Source organism: Zalophus californianus, chromosome 13 (genome assembly GCF_009762305.2).
Source record: "Zalophus californianus isolate mZalCal1 chromosome 13, mZalCal1.pri.v2, whole genome shotgun sequence".
Lineage (NCBI taxonomy): Eukaryota > Metazoa > Chordata > Mammalia > Carnivora > Otariidae > Zalophus > Zalophus californianus.
Window position 1 is genome coordinate 41,621,372 of NC_045607.1, and position 22,575 is coordinate 41,643,946.

The following is a 22,575-nucleotide window of genomic DNA, read 5'->3' on the forward strand; positions in this document are numbered from 1 at the left end:
TCCCCAATGTCTATCACCCAGCATTAACATAACAATAAAAAATTTAAAAAAGAAAGAAAAAGAAAGAAAAGAAAAAAGAGAAAGAAAGAAAGAAAGAGAAAAAAAACTATTTGGGAACCGTCTTAGGTATAAGAATTAGGCTAAGCTCTCAACTTGGAGTGTGAAACTAGGGCAGTGAATTCTCAAAGCAGGTTCATACAAGGCAAGTGGGAATAAGACCTGGCTGGAGGGCATGGGGGGTGGGTGCACAGGCAGCTCATTTAATAGAAGACTTTCACTTAAGGTGGTTGGCATTGGAGACATAGTCCAGTCCCCCCAGAATGCAGGCTCTATGACCATGGATGAAGTACTATCTGAGCCTCATTTTTCCTTTTGTAAAATGGGTAAAATCTTGAAGACTAATGCTGATAACATGCACTTGGCACATTCTCAACTTTCAATATATGTCATTCCCTATATTCCTTATGGTCAAGGGAGGACTCAATATAATGAGTCAGTAAGTGGATATAGTTACAAGTGTGTCCCTTCTTCTTAACAATGAAAACAGTTCACCCTAAGAATTCTTCATTACCTTCATGGAATATGTTAAACTCTCTTGTGGGAAGCAACATGGTGTACTGGAAGATTCCCTCTCTCTCTTTTTCTCTCTCTCTCAGTACTGCCAGTAATGATACTTAGATTTTTAGATCCTAACTCTGCTACATACTAAGCAATTTTAGTTTCCAAGTCACTTGGTATCTCCTTGCGTTAGTTTATTTATAAAGTCAGAGTGATACTATGCACTTCACACAATGACTGTGAGAATTACTATGTAGTCAGCACATGGTAACTCATTTAAATGCTAGTTTTGACTCCCACCTTGTATTACTGGAAAAAAAATCTCTGCCTTCTTGACAAGGTTGATATGTGGATCATATTAGACCAATGAAGCATTTGGGAAAGAGTCTGCATCTAAGGAATAAGAACAGCACTGCCAAATATCATCATGTGATCCTCTAATATTTTATGTCTTTCAAAGGCAAAGGGACCTTGATTCTTATGCTGCTTTTTAACCTTACTTATACTTTTTCCCTAAAACTCGTTTTCCATGCTCTAGTCATTTTATTTGACCTCTTGATTTCACAGCATAAGGACATTTAGCAGAAGCTTGAGAGGAACTAAACTTTAATCTCAAATTTTATGTCAAGAAGCCTATAGGGCTTTAGCAATCAACTTCTTGCAACCAAACTTTGGAGATGCTGAAAGGGGGTTTCCATCCATCCAGAGATTATCTAAATCAATAAGGCTGTGGGCTTGAACTCCTATAGATGCACAAGTGGGATAAAGCTCAAGTCATTCCAATTGGCTGTGGGAGCTTTCAAGTTTTACCTCACACAAATATTCTCTCTAAAGAAATTCATACTTAAATTTCTGCCATGTAACCCTATGAAGACAATCTAGCCCTGATAATTGCTTTGCCAAATGGATATATTTATTTATATTTATGTTTACTTATAGAGTTTTTTTCTCTTTTACATAGTTCTTAATTTGATTCGGGGAAGGTCATCATTATTTCTACTTTGTACAGACATTTTATAAAGATTAAAGGTATTTTAGGGTATTATAAATCAAACAGGGGATCCCAAGTGATAAAACAAAATGTTATAGGTTGTTCTCATTAATTAGTTCAATTAACTATAGGTTAAGCAGGAAAACCTATTGTTTTGATCCTCACTGAGTAAGCCTTTTGTAATGCACATTTATGACTTTTCTTAGGAAGGATAATGTAGTAGTGATAACTAAATCATCTCATTACAAAACTTGCAATGACACAGAATTAGGATTCTGAACATTAATCCTCATTTTCCAGTAATTTAAATATGTAGGAGATTGAAATGAATGTTACCTTATGTCTGAGTATATTTTGGAATTTGCTTTTCCTTTTTGATATTTTCTTGAAATAAAATCCTGATATTAGTTTTTTTCCTTGAAAAGGAAGAGGTCAAGAGAGATTCCTAGTCTCATTAATTGATTTGAATGTTCTGATTTGAGCACTTTGATTTGAATAAAAATATTCAGGTCACATTTTTATGTAAATTATTATCACTTTTCACTTAAATGAGGCAAAGAAATATTGTTAACTTGTATTTCTATATGTAATATTGATTTAATTAATAAAATCTGAAATTACTTTTTTATGATTAGGTTGAAACTCGTGCCCTTTTTACTCTTTAACATATTTGATGCACAACATGGCAGTTTAGCTCCAAAAGAGAGATGATTTAGCTGTCTTACCCTTCATTTTTAAATTTTGTTTTCTTGATTATCTTAATCCATTTCTTGATTATCTTAATCCAGGATTATCTTAATCCTGCTATAATAAAATGCCACAAACTGGCTGACTTATAAACAGCAGAAATTTATTTCTCCTGGCTCTGGAGGCTGGGAAGTCCCAGCTCATGGTGCCAGCAGATGTGGTGTCTGGTGGGAGCCCACTTCCTCACTGATAGGTATCTTCTCACTTCCTCACTTGGTGGAAGAAACTGGGGGGGTGGGGGGGGCTAAAAGGGCACTAATCCCATTCATGAAGGCTCTACTCTAATGAGCTTATCACATCCCAAAGGAGGACCTCTAGATATCAGCACCTTTGGGGTCAGGATTCCAACATAAAAGATTTAGGGGAACACACTTATCCAGACCATGGCCTTGATCGTAAGTAGGGAGCTCAGTTGAGATACCAGTGTTGGTAGGAAATGAAAGTCCCAAAACTGCATTGGAAATATTTTCTTCTTTCCAATTGTTTCCTGCCCCTACCCCAGACTACTCCATGTTTATAGTTCATAGCATCTCTACTCTGTTTACCTTAAACTAAATTTATCTTTTTTTTCTAAACTACTAAACCTGGGGATCACACCAAAACCAAATCTCACCTGTTTCTCTACCTTGTTTCTTCATATCCATCCCTCTTGGTACTACTTTGGTTCAGGCCTCCAAAATCTGTCTCATGGTCTGTTGCAAAATTATCCTAACTTAGTTTCCCTGTCTCTACCATGATTTATTTAAAATGAGAATCTGCCCATGGCACTCATTGCTTAAAACTCCTAAGTGGTTTCTTACTCCTCTAGAATAAAGTCCAAGCTCCTAGATAGAGCATACTGGGTTCTAAATGATCTTGCCCTGACTATTTATCTTTCACATCTTTCTTACCTCAAACTAGATAGAAAAAAAGAATTCCTTAAAGTTTTCCACATACGTCATGCTTTTTGTCTCAATATTTTTGCTAAAGCTCCTGCTCTGGAAAAGTCCCCCTATACCTTTTTCCTTAGTCAGCTCCTCCTTAGACTTTAAGGTTGAGCTCACACAACATTATAGGAAGCTTTCCTTGGCATATTTTCTCTGCCATTCACAGATGCACTGCCCCGTTCTGTTTCCCCATACCAGCACAGTGCACTTTCATATGATTTCTTTTTTTTTTTTAAGATTGTATTTATTTAACAGAGAGAGAGAGAGCACACGCAGGGGGAGTGGCAGGCAGAGGAGAGCAGGAAGCAGGCTCCCAACGGAGCAGGGAGCCCGACGCAGGACTCGATCCCAGGACCCTGGGATCATGACCTGAGCTGAAGGCAGACACTTAACCAACTGAGCCACCCAGGCGCCCTTTCATATGATTTCTGAACTGGATTTTATGTCACTAGTTTTCCTTCACTGTGAAAGCTCCTTATAAGAATTTATTTATCTTTGAATCTCTGGCACCTGGCAGAGTATCTGTGCAGAATAACTGCTGAATAAATTTGCTGACTGGATGGAGATAAGAATGTTAATGTTCCTAGGAATCCTTCAAATGTGTTTTGGATCACATTTAATCATCAGTTACATACATAGGCTCTAGAAAGGATTTTTGTGTGCGTTAGGACATTGAGTTAGTAGTACCTACTTTCCTTTCCAATTTCAGATTCCCTGATATTCCCCATACTGGAAGTGTAGAATCAGGTAAGAGGTGAGAATACTGGCCTTTGCCCTTACAGGCTTCAGAGTTTTAATTACCTGAAACATTGCTTAAGGATTTTTATAATAAATGTAAACCTTTTATATTTATAGTAAATAGGATTGGTTGATACTTGGTTAGTGTTTAGTATAATCCTGACTCATTATTGAAAAGATTATAGTAACATCCTATAACAGTAATTATTATAGTCTCTGAAATCCGGTTATCCCGGTCAAGGTCATTATCAATCTACAGGCATTTGTGAGTCATCTCTGTCTAGAACAGTGCTAGGATTTCAAGTGAGTAAAATTCCGGGAACAGATCTTAGCAGGGCGACAAGTGGGTGGTAAATCTCTTTAAGGAAGTAAATAGTTGTGTTTAGGATTCAAGTAAGATAAGACAAAGTAAGATAAGGAGAATGGGCCACATTAAGGAATTTTTAGAAGGCCTGGAAGACATTTAAAATGTTGTGATACAACAACAAAAATGTTTATAATGAAATACAAAAAAAATTGGAGAAGGATATAAAATCGTATGTAATATATTGGTAGAGATATGATAAATGAAATATAGTAAAACATTAATGGTGAAATCTACTTTTTGCTATATGGGTGCTGTGCTTACAGTAAAAGTCTTTTAACTTTTCTCTATGCTTGAAACTTTTCATAGTAAAATGTTTGAAAATTCACATGTTCATGATCATTTATGCTCAAGTATATATGAATGAAAAACTGGAAGCAAATGACGTGAATGGGTATTTGCGCTAAGAAAAAAAAAAGTTAGGTATGTTTATTTTTCTTGGTTTTTATAATTTCAGAACATTGTAAAAAGTAAAGGCAAAATGGTTTTAGCGCTAAGTTTAGTTAGAAAATAAATCCTTGATCAGAATAAGGGAGAGTAGAGACTTGGACATTTGCTACCTGTATGACTTCTTAAAATTATTTAGTTTTAAATTCCTTTTCAGGAACCTGTGACCAACAATACTACCAACTCTCTGAGTGTGTCATGAGGACTGACTGTTTTAATGCAGGTAAAATGCATAGGATAGGGCCTAGTACCTTTTAAATATTGGCTAATATTTTTAGGAAACTGACATTTTACAAAATAATTATTATACAAATAGCTCTCCCTCGACCCCGAGTATTGTGTTCAGTCAGTAGGTTGTGCTCTCTTTAATCCTGGGAACCAGGTGAACTTCTTTTCTCTGACATGAACTGTATTTTTTCCTTAAAGCCTGTTAAGTATTTTGAAGAGCTTGGGAAAGAAGTTCTAAAGCGTCATCAAAGGTACCCGAGAACGACAGCAGCCCTTGGAGGAGGTCAGAAGTGGTGTTGAGTTTTCCACAGAGCAAGCACACTTTGATCCTGCTCATTTAGAGAACAAAACAGACTTCTGTGGCCATTAGCGCATTAGCACTCCCCGGGGAGAGAACTTGATCAGGAATGAGACACTATGTAGAAACACAGAGCACAGGGAACAGGGCATCTCCTGAGGTTCGGTGCTGATGTTTGTGCCGTCATTGATTTCTTCCCCTTGAACGATGGCTAGAGTCTGTGTAAATGCAGCATAGAGCTCTCCATGCAGTTGTTTATAGCCCCAACTTTCAGACTTTTCATTACAGAAGGCTCATTTTCTCTTTCTGGGCTACATTTATCACTGAGATGAGAAATAGCCCCACCGGCGTTGGAGGAGGTTCTAAGACTGTAAATTGTCGTTGAAGTACATATCCTGTCCGTTCCGGAGCCCAAAGGAATAGATATGGAGGATTCCTTTGATTCATTTACTCCTTTTTAATAAACATGCAGAATACAATCCTGAGCTATCTTTGATGGATTACTTTGTAGGTATTCCCTGGCTATGGAATCCTGAACCAAATATATCCCTAATATGGAAATCGCCAGAGTATGCCGTGGCAGGGGTGTGCCTCAAGAGTCCTGATTCGGCTGCAGGGAGCTACAAAGCTAGGGCCTATCTTCCAGGATGAGAAGACGAGAACAAGGAAGATTACATGCAGTGTGGTGCTCCATTCCGTTCTGGCCACGCACTGGACTCCTGCTGGGGATAGTATGGTTGTTAGGTGGTATTGCCATCTAGAGAATTGTGCCTACCCTAATTATGCCGACTTGACACTATAAATATAGTTGGGCTTATACTATTAGCAGAATCGAAATGCTTCCTAGCCAATAGATCTAAATGAGCCTGATTTTTCTCCGTTGTTTTCTGATGACATGGCTTTCCTTAAAGACAGATATGTTGCTTCCTCCATCTCTATATACCTGAGGTGAATGACTGACATGTAGTGAATATTACATGAAGGTGTGTTACATGAATGAATGAATGAATGAAGGGGCTGTTTTGGTAATGCAGCCATCATTATTTTACAGAAAAATGTTTTGGAATACTGAACTTATAAGTTATATTCTTGTAACTTATTTATAAGTTCTAATGTAATGTATGTTCCCAGGGGGAAAGAATAAAAATGTGTTTTAAATGATAATTACATATTTTTCCTACACTCACAATGATCACATTTAACATTTGGGATACTTCTGTGCTTTTTTCTATACACCACACACACATACACTTTAAATAATATAATTTTCTAAGGGGTCAGTGTACCATGATTCATTTCAACCTATCCTCTATTGATGAACATTTAGGTTGTTTCTAATTTTTTTATGTATTTTGTATTTGAAAAAACCTTGATGACTTTAGTCAGATTTTTGCACATATCAAGGGTAGATTCACTAGCGTAGAATTTTTGTGTACTTTTTGGCTCTGAAAAGAATATTTCTGTGTTTTGAGTATTTTAAAAAAATCAAATTCACTTATGCTGAATATCTTAATATCATCATTAAAGATTTAAAATTCAGTTGTCACAAACTCAAAATTTAGCATTTAAAGCATCCTAGGAGGAACATTTCTTTTATTATCTTTGATATGTATACCATATTTACCCACATGGTTATTACCATCACATAATTGCAGCTTTTAGGGTTTGGTACGTATCAGAAGTCTGAGCTCTAACATCCAAAATGTCTTTTATGCTTCATTACATCTAGATGACATTTATACTGTCTTCCAGGCTTTGAATATTGCCATAAAACTGTAGCCATTTATTAATGGTCAGGGAACTCTGTGGCTTTTCAAAATTTGACAGAAGCAGACTAGTAGACTAATTGTCCATATATATGTGGGTGTGTGGGTATATGTGTATATAGTATATATATATATATATATGCGTAGAAAATGGTGAGATAAATATAATAGGCTGAATCTTGGGATTCATCGTTCTGTGTGTGTGTGTGTGTGTGTGTATGTATGAAAGAGACAGAAAAGAAGGGAAAGATGGAAAAATGAGAGAATATGAATGAAGAGGGATTTAATTCCTTGTCTTTTGAGGCATTTTTGCCCCCTTGGTTCTACAGCTCATGTCTCTTTTTCCCTTTTATTTTGTCCTTATTTCCACTCTTTAAAATTTACCTATACCTCTCTTCCCATCTACCCCACTGTACTTGAGTAACTTTAATGGTATCCAGCCTCACCTCTGATCTCTGGTTTGTTTTTGTTGTTGTTGTTGTTTGTTTGTTTTTTTACCTCAGCCCATTTCTTTTCCAGTGCTATCCACCTTAGTGGCCTCAAGTGACAGTAAAATGTGATAATTTGCCAGAAGGAGCTTTTCTTCTTTTCTTCTTCCTACCTTCTAATGTTGGGACTGCTTCTCTGTTTTTCTCTTTCAGTACCTTCTATACCTCCCAGTTTTATGGGTTTGTATCTCATTTCCTTTCCAGTGATTCCCCAAACCTGTGCAACAAACTGACTCAGCAAACCTTGATGACTGGAGACTCCACAGGGGCTGATGAATAAGAGCATGCAAGTAGGGCAGTGGGCAACTACAAAAGTAATGGGACTTAGGTGGTAAAAACCATCAGGCTCCACTACAAGATTCTCCAAATGATTCCACTAAACCTTGTCCCATGTATCAGTCTCTGCTCTTTCTCTTTGCTTGTTGGTCGTTCTGATCTCATCCTCCCATTATCTCTGGGTCTTGACATCCTCATTGGTTGAGTTTTCCCTCACTTGGATGTAGTTGCTATAGCCAACCTCTCTCCTCTCCCTTCCCCTCCCCTCCACTTTCCCCTCTTCTCTCACCCTCTGTCATCTTTTGCAATACATCTCCCAGCAGTTCAAACTCCCTGAGCGTTAAAAAATAGGCAATATAATAAGGGAGCTTCACTGTACTGCATAGTAAGGGAGATGCCAATTCCTAGAGGGCTGTGTGTCTTGTCAAATCCAACCTGGTATTTTTAAAAACATTCTCCTCACACAGGAGAAGCTGTAAGCATTCTATTAAAAAAAAAAAAAAAAAAATGCCTGCACTTATTTTCTCAGTACCCAGGATCTTTCTAGGCTATCCCTGCTGCCATTTCAGACCTACTTTGCTATCACTGTATCTCCTTTACTCCCATTGTCTGAACTAATTTCTTGTCTTCTTGCCTGGATCTTCTGGATAGATGCTTTTGTTCCGAATTACAGCTTGGTTCTTTATTGTAGGGTCACCATTAAACAGTATCTTTAGATTTTCCTTAGCTCTGCATTCTACTCCCTGAGGTTGATCCCATGATAATGCTTAGGAACAGCTGTGGTTCCCAGAACCTAACCCAAATTAAATGCAGAGAGTTCATATAGGTTCCAATGACATGGTCTTTAGTGTATGGTCATTTTTTTTTTGAGCTATTGCCTCAAAAATAGTTAGCAATGGAGGAACATCATTAAGAATTTAAACTTTGGAATCAGACAAACCTAGATTGGATGACAAGATCCGCCACTGAAAAGCAGTGTGGCTCTGAGAAAATTTATGTAACTACTCTGAATTTTACTTTTTCCATTGATAAAATGCACATGATAACAGTACCAACCTCATAGGCTTATTATGGGCATTAAGGTGCTATAAGCAAAGAACTTAGTGCATTGCCTAGAACATAAAAAGTGCTAATAAATAATCATTATCATCTTTATGTCTATTGAAATTGGTGAAATTGGGTTTGTAGCAGTAACTGGAAATTCTAGGGCAAAGTAATCTATGAATACATTTTCCAGTAAAGGTTAAAATCTAGGTAAATTTTATTTCCCCAGAACCACCTCTTTTATGATGGTTCTGAATTTTTTTTTCCATATAAAGTGATATAAACAATCAAAACACCAAAAACATGAAGAAATGTTTCACATCCTGAAAATGGAAGCCACCGTACTTGTATAAATTCAGATTTTATATTGTACAGATTGGGGATTTTGGGAGATCTACAAGTATGGGCTTTATTACCACCACCTGGAATTGTGAAGCCTCACCTGTAAAAGACAGATGATAGTCAAACAAGAATCATAAAGTTTAGGAGAATCTAGGGAATGCTGTGCTAAAAGGAGGAACATATCCATAAAAGAAAACATTAATGTTTACTTCAGGCACAGCGTTTTCATTCTGGTTCTCCTCCAAGGTAAAGCTCCCTAATTCTGCCAAATTTCACTCACATAAGTTTATATGTTGCAGTTTGGCATTGCATTTCATGTGGGCTGGGCAGGGGATAGCTAATTCTTTTGATCTTCCTTTACTTTCCTAATCTTTCCAAAAGAAAATTTCCCCTTGTGCTCATTGACCTAAAAATGAAGTGCTGGTAAGTAAATAGTACCTCTTAGGGAATGCTTCACACATGCATGCTGTATTTTAATGGGATGCTTACTACATCCTGAATCTGAGTCACAGGCCATTCTCCATGGCTCTCAACCATCATGCTCCTGAATATGCTTACTCCAAACACCTGGGAAACAGGCAGCTAGGGCTATTTTAGGGGACAATTCCCCATGCTGCCACTTAGTCTTATTATATTAAACAGCTCTTTTACTCGGAATTACAGAATCCTGGAGTCATAAGGGGTTTTAGAGAGCACCAAGTTCAGCATTTCCTAAACTGTGTTCCAAGGCAATGCTGTTATCCCAGGAGGTGGCAAGGTGAGAAAAAAAAAAAAAGTGGGAGGGGATTCTGTGGCCAAACAATTTAGTTAAACATTAAAAAAAAAAAAAAAATTATAGTTGGATCCCCATAACCATTACTATGTTAAGGAGACTATGAATCAAAAAAAAAAACAAAACAAAACAAAACAAAAAAAAACACAAAATGTGTAGCATTGCCCAAATTTCACTACCTGACTTGCTTTAGTATCCTCTGGTGCACAATCATCATGCTGATTAGTCTGGGAAATACCATTGTGATTTCACCACTTCGTCTTACAGGTAAAGAACCAGTGCCACTGTCAATTCAAAAGCCTCTCATTTTACTTGAATAAAAGTCAGAGTCCAGTCATGGAACACTGCATCAAAAACTAATGATGTAATATATGGTGATTAACATAACAATAAAAAATTTAAAAAAAAAAAAGTCAGAGTCCAGTCTGAAAGTATTAGAAACCCACCAGAGTTGGCAGGAATGCATGGACAGCTCGTCTTCCTGTTTGGTATCCTAACAGCTGGTACTGGCAGCCCTTTCTGGCTCCCAGCACATTTTCAACCTCTCCACCCAATGTTACATACAGCCCCACACAGCTTGTGCTGCCTCCGTGGGTACATGATGCCAAAACCCCTTTTGTTTCCAAAGTGGAGAAGAGCAACCCAGAGCTCCTGTTGTCTTGTCGTTGACTGATCTGAAACCTGATCATATTCACCACTCTCTACTTGCTCATCTTATTTGATGTGAACACTAATAGTGACACACTGATGGTGACAGAGAGTCATTTCATTTTTTAGACCTATTGCTTTAATTTTCACTTAAAATGAATATAGTATTGTGCCTTTCCTTGTATTTTGCAACAGCAATATTAAGATTTAGAAATTAGTTGTTTTTTTTAATTTTGGATTTAAAAGCAAAGTGGATCTTTGCTGTGTGTTTAAGAATCTGGACATGCAGGGCGCCCGGGTGGCTCAGTCGTTAAGCGTCTGCCTTTGGCTCAGGTCATGATCCCAGGGTCCGGGGATCAAGCCCTGCATCGGGTTCCCTGCTCCGTGGGAAGCCTGTTTCTCTCTCTCTCACCCCCCCCTGCTGTGTTCCCTCTCTTGCGTTCTCTCTCTCTCTCTCCATCAAATAAATAAAATAAAATCTTAAAAAAAAAAGAATCTGGACATGCATACTGTGTGGTCAAGTACCAGCGACAGTTCAGATTAAGAAGAATTAATGCTTTCTTTATCTCAAATACAGGAAGTTACACACTATTATGGTTAGAGGAAAAAGTGTGTTAAAGTCTCTTTCTGTTTATATAAGCTGAGTTTCTCCAGGCCTGAGGGATTTGAGAGTACAAATGACAAAGTTAAAGCATTGACAATATATCTCAGGCACCAGGACCCTCTCCTCCATACTGCAGATGTAAGGGTCTGTCTTCTTCCAGTGCAGGCCCCCCCTCACAATTTCCACGGAGAGTCAGTCATGGCAGATCATAGTAGAAGGGGAGGGCAAAACCCTTCCCAGTACACACACGAGCACACACCCACGGACATCCATGGTAAACCAACCTCTCATGACAGGAAAAGCAAATCTTGGTAAACTGTGACTATTTGAAAACTATGTCAAAGCAAAGATAATTCTCTTTCCTTTCCGGCACCCTAATGCGGTATTATATTCTCATTCTCTTATTTGTTTTTTGACTCTGTCTCTTTGCCTCACTTTCCCTCCATCCTTTCTATTCTCTGTCATTGTACCTCTCTGACTCTGTTTCTCTATGTTTATGTCTCCCTACCTCCCTCCTTCCTTTAGAATATTTGTCTATCTCCTTATCTCTGTTTCTTGTCCTCTGTCAGTCTCTGTGTCTTCTTTTTCTCAGTTTCTTTTTCTCTCTTCCTCTTTTTCTTCTTCTCTCCGCTAACCTAGAATTCCTGACATTGGTTGGGCAGGACTCATCAGAGTCCCAGCTGTGGGCAAGCAGTTAATGCTAACAAGCAGTCATCATCAGGATTCCATATTGGGGCAAGACCATTTCCTTTGTCCCAGATCAGTTATTTTAATCCAGTTGTTTTAGGTAAAACCCATGATAACTCACTATAGTGGTGTCCCAGAGTGATGAAGGGTGTGTCCACCCTGGCCTAAAAGGCGGCTTCTATACTTGAATTCTTAGAAGTACTCTAACACTTCAGTTATTATTTCTACCTCACTGTTTGATAAGTGATTTCTCAAAATTTTGGTCCTTGGACTCTGGACTTCCCAAGATACTTTTTAGAGGGTCTGCTGAGTAAAAACTATTTAAAAAAGAAAACCAAGATATTATTTACTTTTTCACTGTATTGACAATTGCACTGGTGGTACAAAGGCAATGGTGGGTAAAATTGTTGGAATTTGAACACAATTCAAGGTGGTAACACCTTTTTTTTTTTTAACCATCATGTATTTAAAGAAAAAAAAAGGGTAAAAGGGGGGCACCTGGGTGGCCCAGTCAGTTAAGCACCCAACTTTTGATTTTGGCTTAGGTCATGATCTCAGGGTCATAGGATGGAGCCCCAAGGCAGCGCCCCTGCTTAGCGGGGAGTCTGCTAGAGAGTCTCTCTCTCTCCCTCTGCCCCTATCCCCCACTCCCTCTCTTTCTATCTCGAATAGATAAATAAATCTTAAAAAAAAAAAGGAAAAGAGCCTGTTCACCTAACAGTAACCTTGATGAAGTTGTATAGATTATTATTTTTATAACACCCTCTGAATAAATATCTTTTTAATATACTGTGTGTTCACATGTGAAGTATGCATGTCACTTTTGCTGCAAACTGAAGGATGTGTTGTCTCAAGCAAAAGGACTTGTGTGATGGGTTGAATTGCAAGCTGATCCAACCACTTTTTTGCTTCCCATCATTTTAATGTGAACATTTGACTTATAGTCAAACTGGAGTTATTGAGACTTAGGTATTTGGTATATATTTCTCAAAATAAAGTGACCTTGTCACTTCAAGGAAAATAGTCATTTTGTATTTCTATTTGTTGCTAATGAACAAATTAGAGCTTTCAAGTAAAAATTAAAATTTTGAAAATCTTTCATATGCCACCCCACACTTGACAACTTCACAATACTTCAAGAGTTTTCTGATGAGACTGGTAGTGATATTAACAAATGTATTTATTTATTTATTTTTTGGTGCTGTGTTATTAAACTCAGTTTGAAGATGTGCATAACTGTCCCATTGGCTTGGGGCTCAGGCACACTGTTTACATTATAGTTCAAGGGCTCATTAGATATCTAAAATGTGACATGTAATTTGTCTTCAACTTCAATTGTCCATCCATAAAGTAGATCTAATGTACTCCCTTTTCAGAAAGTTTATGATTATTAAATGGATGAATATATGGTAAGATGACAACACAGTGTAAGAACTCAATAAATATTATCACTCTTTTTATTAATGTAAATTGTGGTAACCACACCTGTTTCATAGGCCTTTTTGGATATTAAATAATAAAATAAATGGAAAGTATCTCAAAGAATGTTAGGTTCTTCATTCTTTCTTTTTTCCCCTTTCTCTACCCTCCTCACCTCCAACCTAAAAATAAAACATACATTCTGTAACACAGACATTCAGGAAAACTGAAACTACACCTCTTTTGTTTTTGTTTTTTTTTAAGATTTATGTATTTGTCAGAGTGAGAGAGAAAGAGAGCGTTTGTGCGCACGAAGTAGAGATAGGGGCAGGGGCAGAGGGAGACAGTCTTTAAGCAGACTCCTCACTGAGCATAGAGCCCCAAAGTGGTGCTTGATTCCAAGACCCATAAGATCATGACCTGAGCTGAAACCAAGAGTCGGAAGCTTAATGGACTGAGCCACCCAGGCGCCCCAACACCTGTTTTTTTTTTTTTTTTTTTGAGGTTTTATTTATTTATTTGAGAGAAAGAGCATGAGCCGGGGGAGGGGCAGAAGGAGAGGGAGAAGCAGACTCCCAGCAGAGCAGGGAGCCAAACAAGGGGCTCAATCCCAGGACTCTGGGATCATGACCTGAGCTGAAGACAGACACTTAACTGAGCCACTAAGGCACCCCAACACCTGTTGTTTTTTTAGCAAAGGAAAAAGTAATATAAAGAATAGTTTGGGTAGCTGCTGGAGAACAGAAAGAGGCAAAGGGAGGCCCTGAGGTTATACAGAGATGTGGCCACAGGAAGCAGCTCCACCCTTAAGGCTTCGGAAATCAAAGAAAGAATCGGGCTATGAGGAGCCTGGAAGAGGGACCCTGCAATTCTGAGGGTCACCCTTGGAGGTGGTGCTTAGCAGCCAGCGTTGGGATCTGAGGAGCTCCAGTGGAGAGCTTGTAGGCAGCTCAAACTCAGGAACTCTCAGGAGGAAAAGCCAGCAGCCCAAGGCTGACATCTCTCAGATGACAGAATGAACTGGTTCTGGAAGGGCCCAAAAATCTATAGAGAGAAACTGATATGTGCTAACACAGTAAAAGGATGATTCCTAAGACAATATTGACAGCCAATGAACATGAAGGAGTAAGTCCTTTTCCCCCTTTCTCCTGCCCCTCAATCTCTCTCCAGTGGCCCCTATTACAGAACCTAACAAGAAGTCAGCTGGCAAAGGAGAAACGGGGTGTGCAGAGACTGAGCCCCAAAATCTCAATGCAGAATACAGAAGCTGGTTTGAGGGCTAGAAGATAGTAGCTTAAAAACAGCCAGAATTCTTTTTTTTTTTTTTTTTTTAAAGATTTTATTTATTTATTTGACACAGAGAGAGAGAGGGGAATCACAAGTAGGCAGAGTGGCTCGCAGAGGGAGAGGGAGAAGCAGGCTTCCCGCCGAGCAGAGAGCCCAGTGCGGGGCTCGATCCCAGGACCCTGGGATCATGACCTGAGCAGAAGGCAGACACTTAACTGACTGAGCCACCCAGGTGCCCCCAAAACAGACAGAATTCTTACCTGGACTCTATTGAGAGGGAAATTAGAGCGGCCCTCTTTGTTTAAAGTCTGTACCTGAAGTGAACCTATTAAGAGGACTTGAGATGTTGATATTATTTGGTAAACCCAGCGGACTCATTTTCGTATCTAGTTTTCGGGAAGAGAGACTCACTTGTGCCATCCAGTACAATTGTAATTACTGTTTTTGCAGAACTTGAAATCCGGGAAGCCGCCTGGAGAGTGAAGCAACAGAATGTGTTCTAAAGTGACTAATTTAAAATTGATCACTCTGACATGCCTCCTTAAGCTTGAGACGTTTCACACAATCAGGTTTTCAGTGTTTTCGTTAGTGTGATTTGCATAACCAAGATTTTATTTAACTTTTTTTTTTGTGGAGGATTCTATTGTAATGAAACCAACATAGCTATTAAAGGGATAGACTTGGGCTGATGAATAAATGTGATTTCATTGTATTCTGTGTGATTACAGTGTAATTTTTTGCAATAAATTTGACTTCTAAGGTATGTGTGTGTGTGAGAGACAGAGAGAGAGAGTGAGAGAGAAAGCTAAAAATAACAACCATTAAAATTGCTAAATTTTTGCAAGAGAGCATACCTGGGAAATTTATGAATGAGTTTCAGTTTGCAAAATTGTCAAGGCTAGAATATGAATATATATATAATGGTTATATATGAAATTATGTTTTTCATAATAATTAAAGTGATTAAAGGCAATGAATAAATATGTTTCAAAATCATATGATGGTTGTATTTTATGTATTCATCTTTTAGAAGGACATCTACAAGCATCCTAAGAAAAAAAAAGTCCTAATATTCAATTTATTTTTCTTTCTCTGACATACTTGCTACAACTTGTTGGTTCTCAGACTTTCTTTCATCTACATGCTATTACTGATAGATCATTGGTTTTGAAAGATGACTGAAAATACTCATTTTGATGTAGAAATTTTCTTATACCCTAATTGTTATTTTCTAATATCTATTTAAAAATGCCAGTTGACTGGGCGCCTGGGTGGCTCAGTTGGTTAAGCGACTGCCTTCGGCTCAGGTCATGATCCTGGAGTCCCGGGATCGAGTCCCACATCGGGCTCCCTGCTCAGCAGGGAGTCTGCTTCTCCCTCTGACCCTCTTCCCTCTCGTGCTCTCTATCTCTCATTCTCTCTCAAATAAATAAAAAAAAAAATCTTTAAAAAAAAAAAATAAAAAAAAATAAAAATAAATAAAAATGCCAGTTGACTTACAAAAACAAATATAATGAAATTCATTTTCTGAAAATTTAAGCAATAGTGTCATCAAGGATGGATACATCAGATGGGATTGTGGATCTGCAGCCTGGAAATACATATGTGATTTTTTTTTTTTTTCTGAGAATTAGAGCAAAAGCAGTCAGATGGAAAATAACATGAGGAATTTGAAATGAGTACTATTGAAAGGAGTTAAATTTTCTTCTATGTTCCCAAGAGTTTTTGTTTCATTTCATTTCATTTAGGCAATCTGTTGGAGATGGTTTCAAGATGTAGAAGTCTTATATGTGAAGTATCCCAAATGAAGTTGGAACATCCATGTTGAAATTGCTTCATGTTCTGGTAAGATGCAATGATTCTTAATATGTTGGCCTTTGGAGAATGTGATGAGGAATGTGCTTGTGTGTGTGTGTGTGTGTATGATGTGTAAATAAAAAATTATGAAAAAAATGACTAAGGTTTATAACCCAATGCACAAATTTGAGATTCAAAAACAACTTTTTTGGGTATTATTTTACATGCAATAATCATTCTCTGGTTCCTTAGAGGAGTGGGATATAATAAGGAACTCAAATTTGTTAATAATTTCTCACTGTGTATACATACAGTATTTACATTAGTCAGTATGTCAACATGACAGCCCCAAGAATAGATATTATTGCCCTCACAGTACAGATGTGGAAGATGGAAGTACAGAAAAAGTAAAACCTTATCCAAAATCATGTCGCTAGTAAATGGCACAAGAGTGACTTTCCTATACGCTCCACTTTCTCCTTCCATGCTGCCCCTAGCTTTTGTTTTAGGTAAGGAGACAAGAAGTAATATAGGTTGAGGGAAAGACCCACAAGTTTTAAAATGTAATTTAAAAAAGAGTTGTAATTGCCTTCCCTCAGACAGAAAACATATGTGAAGGAATTTCCTTTATATTTTTACTACTCTTGAAAAGAGAAAGATTTCTGTCAATCATTTGAGTAGTTACATTGATGATGGTGTTTCAAAGAAATTGAAAGTTATAAAAGAACTGACATAGGAAAATGTGTGTTATAATTTTCCCATTCACCTTTGCTGTAAAATGAAAATCTGTGGCAGGCTTCCCATATACAAATACCCTGTTGTGGCTGATGACATAGTTTAATGGAACTAGTACTAATTCTTTCTTTATTGCTAATGGGCATAAAACTCGAATAACGAGTCTCATTTCCCTTTTTTTTTTTTACTTATATCATGAGGTTGTTGTAAGAGTCCACTGAAATAAGACATATGGAAAGCACCTACAATTCTGCCTGGCACAGAATATATATTCAATAAATAGAAGCCTTATCAAAGACCTAATGATGTAACAACTATTAAAACATAAGTCATTATTTTGTTTTAAGTCTATAAATGAAGATTTGTATTTAAAGAAATGTTTATATGAAAGAGTCTCTCCATTCAACATTACATAAATTTAGGCTCAAGTGTATTTTATTTGTGTAGAAGACATTTATTTGGGGCAGTTGTAGATTGCTGATTGAAAACTTCAGAATTCCAGTGCAATTAAGTGCATTCATTTATAAATGGCAGAATACAGGCTCTTTTGTTCTAGAGACTCAAAAGACCCATTAGATTCAGTTGATCTAACTATCCTACCTGAACATTTTCAAACAAATTTCCTCTAGTGATTGCAAACCAGATAACCACTGTGTCCCTGCGAGTCAGATTTGCTTGGGTTCTTCAACAGTGACTGACACCTTTGGAGGCTGTAAAGCATTCTCTGGATGGCCTTCGTGCTTACTGAGTCTTGCTTCTCTATTGGTTGACAATCAGCAGCATTTCGGTGGGAGCAGATACCATGCCTGCAGTTGAAGATTACATTTTAACTCTGTGTTGTGAAATGGAAAAAAAAAAAAAAAAAAGCCAATTTTCAATGTGAGATTCTGAGAAGAAGCCTTCAACCATCCTCAGGTCCCAATGTGTTTTCACTTTTTGATGGTGCAGTAAAAGCCTATAAAATTAAAGAATGCAATGAAGATATGAGGCCAGAATATCCAGCGTAAATAGACAAAGCCTCCCCCCACAGCACCATGGGAAGGGAATCTAGGCCAGTCATAAACTATTTTCGATTAGTTTGCATTCTGAAAACACCTGCAAAATTGTCCATGTCCCTCCTATGCTGCATTACTTTTCCATTCAGGAGTTTTGCATTTGGACAGAAGCTCCTAAACAAACAATTCCAAGTTTCCACCTTACATCCGGCTTTGACCTGGTTTAAAAAGTTTTTGTTGTTTCTTAGGGATAGTATTTTTGTCACGTAGGGCCTCCTTTCTCTTTGCTTTTTCTCTGAAATAACCCTATATTTGCTTCATGTCTTACTAACTCTAAGATAGTGAGTTACTATCCTCTTCTAATCTCAGTATTTTCATTGTAATGTGAGGATCATAACAGTGACATTGCAGACATTTAAGGATTATAAAGAATATGTGTACATCCCCTACTACTTGGAACATCACTAATGACATACCATTAGCTATATATGTAGATCTGCTAGGAGGTTTGATTAACATGTGAATGCCCCAGATATTCATCAACAACTTTCTGGGATCTTCCAGATTAAGGATGGAATTGATTCAGAGGATTGGGGTGACTCAAAAGGAAGCCTCACCCTGAACTTAATGCCTCACCAGAAAAAAATAAGCATTCTATTCACTAATTATCAGGCCAAGGGAAACAGACTTTTTTACCTTAGATTTGTTCATATTACCTGTTTGGTTGTATGCCTTTATCATATTTAAATTTCTGGGCCATTCGTTCTCAAGCTTTGAAGTGTTTACAATAATCTGGAGAGCTTATTAAATATATAAGGTACAGGATGTTGTTGTCAGGATCTTACTTCCATAGAACAGGGTGGGGGTGGGTCCTAAAACCCACAATTTATACAGTCCTGGTATATGCCATTAACTGAGGCTTATTATTTTTTCTTTCTTGAAGCTTTAAGTTTTACACAATCTCATTCTGAAGTATTATTGTTGTAGGTCAAATTGAACAACTTCACTAACAGTTAGGACAATAAGAAACAGTTGAGCTTCAATAATGATTCTCTGCACTTATTTGCCAATAGAGTGACTTTGCAAAGATTTGGATTCCATTAACGTATAAGAAGTTGATAGAACAAATAAGGGTTAAGTAAATAAATATTGTCTTAGTTCATAACAATTGGGGTTCTGATTTGGCTGATACTTATTGAAAAGCTTCTAATAACCAGTAGCTTTCATATGCATTAGTTTATCAAATCTTAATTCTAGTCCTCAGTAGTTAATATCCCCATTCTACAGATTAATAAAAAGAGATTTATAGAAGTTACTGTCTCATCAAGTTCTGAAGTTAGGCAATGATAGGGCCAGGACACAATCTTGGCACCATGTTGGTGTGCAACCACTCCATCTACTTCGTAATCCTAGGGTAATTCAGTTTTTTATTCATGAGAGGTTTTGTGTTATGGCAGCCAACAGCATAAGCACATATGGGAACAGTCAGCTTGTATTTGTTTTGTTTAAGATTCCTAACACTTAATTCACCCTCACCTGCTGAGTTAGACTTTGAAAGGCATCAATAGAGAGGCTTATTTCATCTGCTCTGTAAACTACTCAGAAATTTTCTGAAAAAAAAAAGTCTCACATATCTTCTGCAAATTCTTGTTGTTTTTCACCAATGTGTTTGTTGATTTTCATCAATTCTGCTGAGTGTTTGACTATCCTTCTCGGTTAAAATGACTATGAGATTTTTTTCCCCATTTCAATAGCTGGGCATATAATGATACTATGAATGAAGTTTCTGGTCTCCTTTGAGTCTAGGTTTGGCTCTGTGTCTAAGTTGTAGCCAGTGTAATATGAAGTACAATAATGTGTGCTACTTCTTGGTCATGTCCTTTTAGGGTGGATATGCATCTTCTCTAGTAACTTGGAAAATGAATGTGGAATGGGATGTTCTGCTGAACATCTTATACCATGCGGACCAGGGCAACTATCTGAAGGTGGTAAAACAACAAAAAAGGAGTCTGGCTTCCTGGCTTAATTTATAGAGCAGAACAGTCCAGGATTGTTTCTCTACTGAATGTTGTGTGAAAGATAAATAGGCTTCACTTGTTTAGCCATTGCCATTGAGCCATAATACATGGTGGGATATACATCCTAAGGATGCATTATGTAAATGTGCTACCCACTGAATGCTTGGCATACTGTGACTCCTTTGGGAAGTCAGTCATAACCCGAAAAGAAGCACAGGGCCCTAAATAAAGAACACGGTAGTAGTTACCCACATTTTATGTATCTAGACTTTGAACCATCTCACCTTGCCCATTTTATTCTGTTTTCCTGACCACCTTCCTCAGCCCCGTTTTTCTTTCAGTTGATCCTCTTCTAGGCCAATACATAAATGTGTTACTTTTTTAACTCTCCTTGCTATGGCGTCTTTCATGCATTCATAGTGTGAAGAAGGCAAGTATGAGACCATAGGAATAATGAATCCTGACTTCAGGTCCTGGCCCTGCTTGGAAACATTCAGAGTAAACTTCTTAAAAAACGCATCAGGCTACCCAAATAAAACTTACTTACAGACTACATGAAGTGGACTTCTTAGATTTCTGATACCTAGGTAACAGCATCCAAATCCACACTACCTGTAAGATTTTCCTTATTGTCCCTTGCCTTTCACCCAACCTCTCATCCGGTCTATCCTCATTTACATATAGGACAAAACTAAATTTTATTTTTTCATATTTGATATGTCTCCTTGGATCTTTATTTTAGAGAACATTTTAAATCTGTGGTTATTTCCCTAGTAGCCAAAGAATGCCTTAGTGTCTTATGGATGCAGTGTTCTTCTAGCTTCATAATCTAGTCTTGAGTTATTATTCAGTTACAATTCTGCTACAGAGAATGCTCCCTACATGCCCCCTACAATGACTGGTTGTATTGACACTCAAGGACCCTGCCTGAGATCCCTTGGCTCTTTATCTTGCCCACCCCCCCCTTTTTAAAGATTTTATTTATTTCCAGAGAGAAAGAGAGAGTGTGTGTGTGTGTGTGTGAGAGAGAGAGAGAGTACAAGGAGTGGGGAACAGCGGGCAGAGGGAGAAGCAGGCTCCCCACTGAGCAAGGAGCCCGACGTGGGGCTCAATCCCAGGACCCTGGGATCATGACCTGAGCTGAAGGCAGATGCTTAACTGACTGAGCCACCCAGGCGCCCCTATCTTGCCCCTTAATACTACAGTTTGTGTACCTTCTGACTAGCAGATGCATGCTTAGTATGTGCCTCATACTTAAAATATCTCATGGTTGATCGTCTACTACAATGGCAGTATTACTCTCTTTATCACTCCCTCGATGCATCTTCTTTTTTTGGACATACTTGCTGGTACTCTCAACTCCATGGTCTTCATACAGTATCTCATTTAATTCCCCTAAACTACTGAGGTGTAGGTATAATAACTGTATTCTAGTTACTCACTTGGCAACCATTTACTTAGCTCTTTTTTCATGCATTGTGTTTCAGGCAAAGGGAAGGAAAAGCCAGTTGCTCACTCTCTAAGGAGGAAGATCAATAAAATACGTAAAAAACAAAACAAAACAAAAAAACCCACACGAAAACACACAAAAAAATAGCTTTTAAGTGTAACATTATAAAACTTAAGTCTTAGGCAAAATACCTTTTAAGTGTAATAGTATAAAACTTAAGTTTTAGGGCTAGAGAGCAGGGGAGAAAATTGCTCAGTTTTACTGGAGGAGGAAGAATGGGCTAAGATCAAAAAATGTTTCATGGAGAGTCTACTTCATTTGAATGTGGAAATATGAGGAGACAGTCTCAGACAGATTAAATGATGTTTTCCATAATGGCACAGCTAGTTAATGGTAGAAGAGGGGCAAGGATCCATCCTCAGGTACTTCTGAAGTCCTTGCCTATGCAATCAGCATTCTTGCTGCAGAGTTCTTTGGGTTTTGGCTATTTTTGTAATTGAATGCTATCCCCAAGTTGGTACCCCACCCCCACCCCTCATCACTATTCCCCTTGCTTCTCAGCACTTGCCTCTCAGTTATAGTTATACTACAACTTATGTGGCAGAGATGATATACAAATTCAGATGTTTTGCAAGGAAACAACTTCCAAATCTTGAGCTTCCATATGGACTCTTTCCTAAAAGTGGTCCAAATGAGATTCCACTTATGGTCTGCCAGTTCTGCTTTCCACCTCCCCTTCACAAATGCTCCTCTTTCACTTTGCAAAACAAAGGCAAGCTTCGCACTCTTGGCATGACTTCCCAGGGTAGGGAATAATAATCAACCAAGGGAAGATCCAAGAATAAAGTGTAGCCCCCAGAGGGACAGTTCCAGGAAAGCAAAAGTAAGTAGTTCAGGGAACAAATAAAAGAGGAACATCTGATTTCCTTCAGGTGGCAAATTTGTGGCAA

At 37.9% G+C, this 22,575-nt stretch overlaps 1 protein-coding gene across 3 annotated transcripts in view; it reads left to right on the forward strand.

Annotated features, from left to right (window-relative positions):
- Window positions 1-22,575, forward strand: part of LINGO2 (leucine rich repeat and Ig domain containing 2) — a 1,255,110-nt gene that overhangs the window by 231,669 nt on the left and 1,000,866 nt on the right. For all 3 annotated transcript variants that reach the window (XM_027614289.2, XM_027614287.2, XM_027614288.1), the window contains exon 2: window positions 16,379-16,475. The gene's annotated coding sequence lies outside the window, so the exon portion shown is untranslated. The remainder of the gene's footprint in view (window positions 1-16,378; window positions 16,476-22,575) is intronic.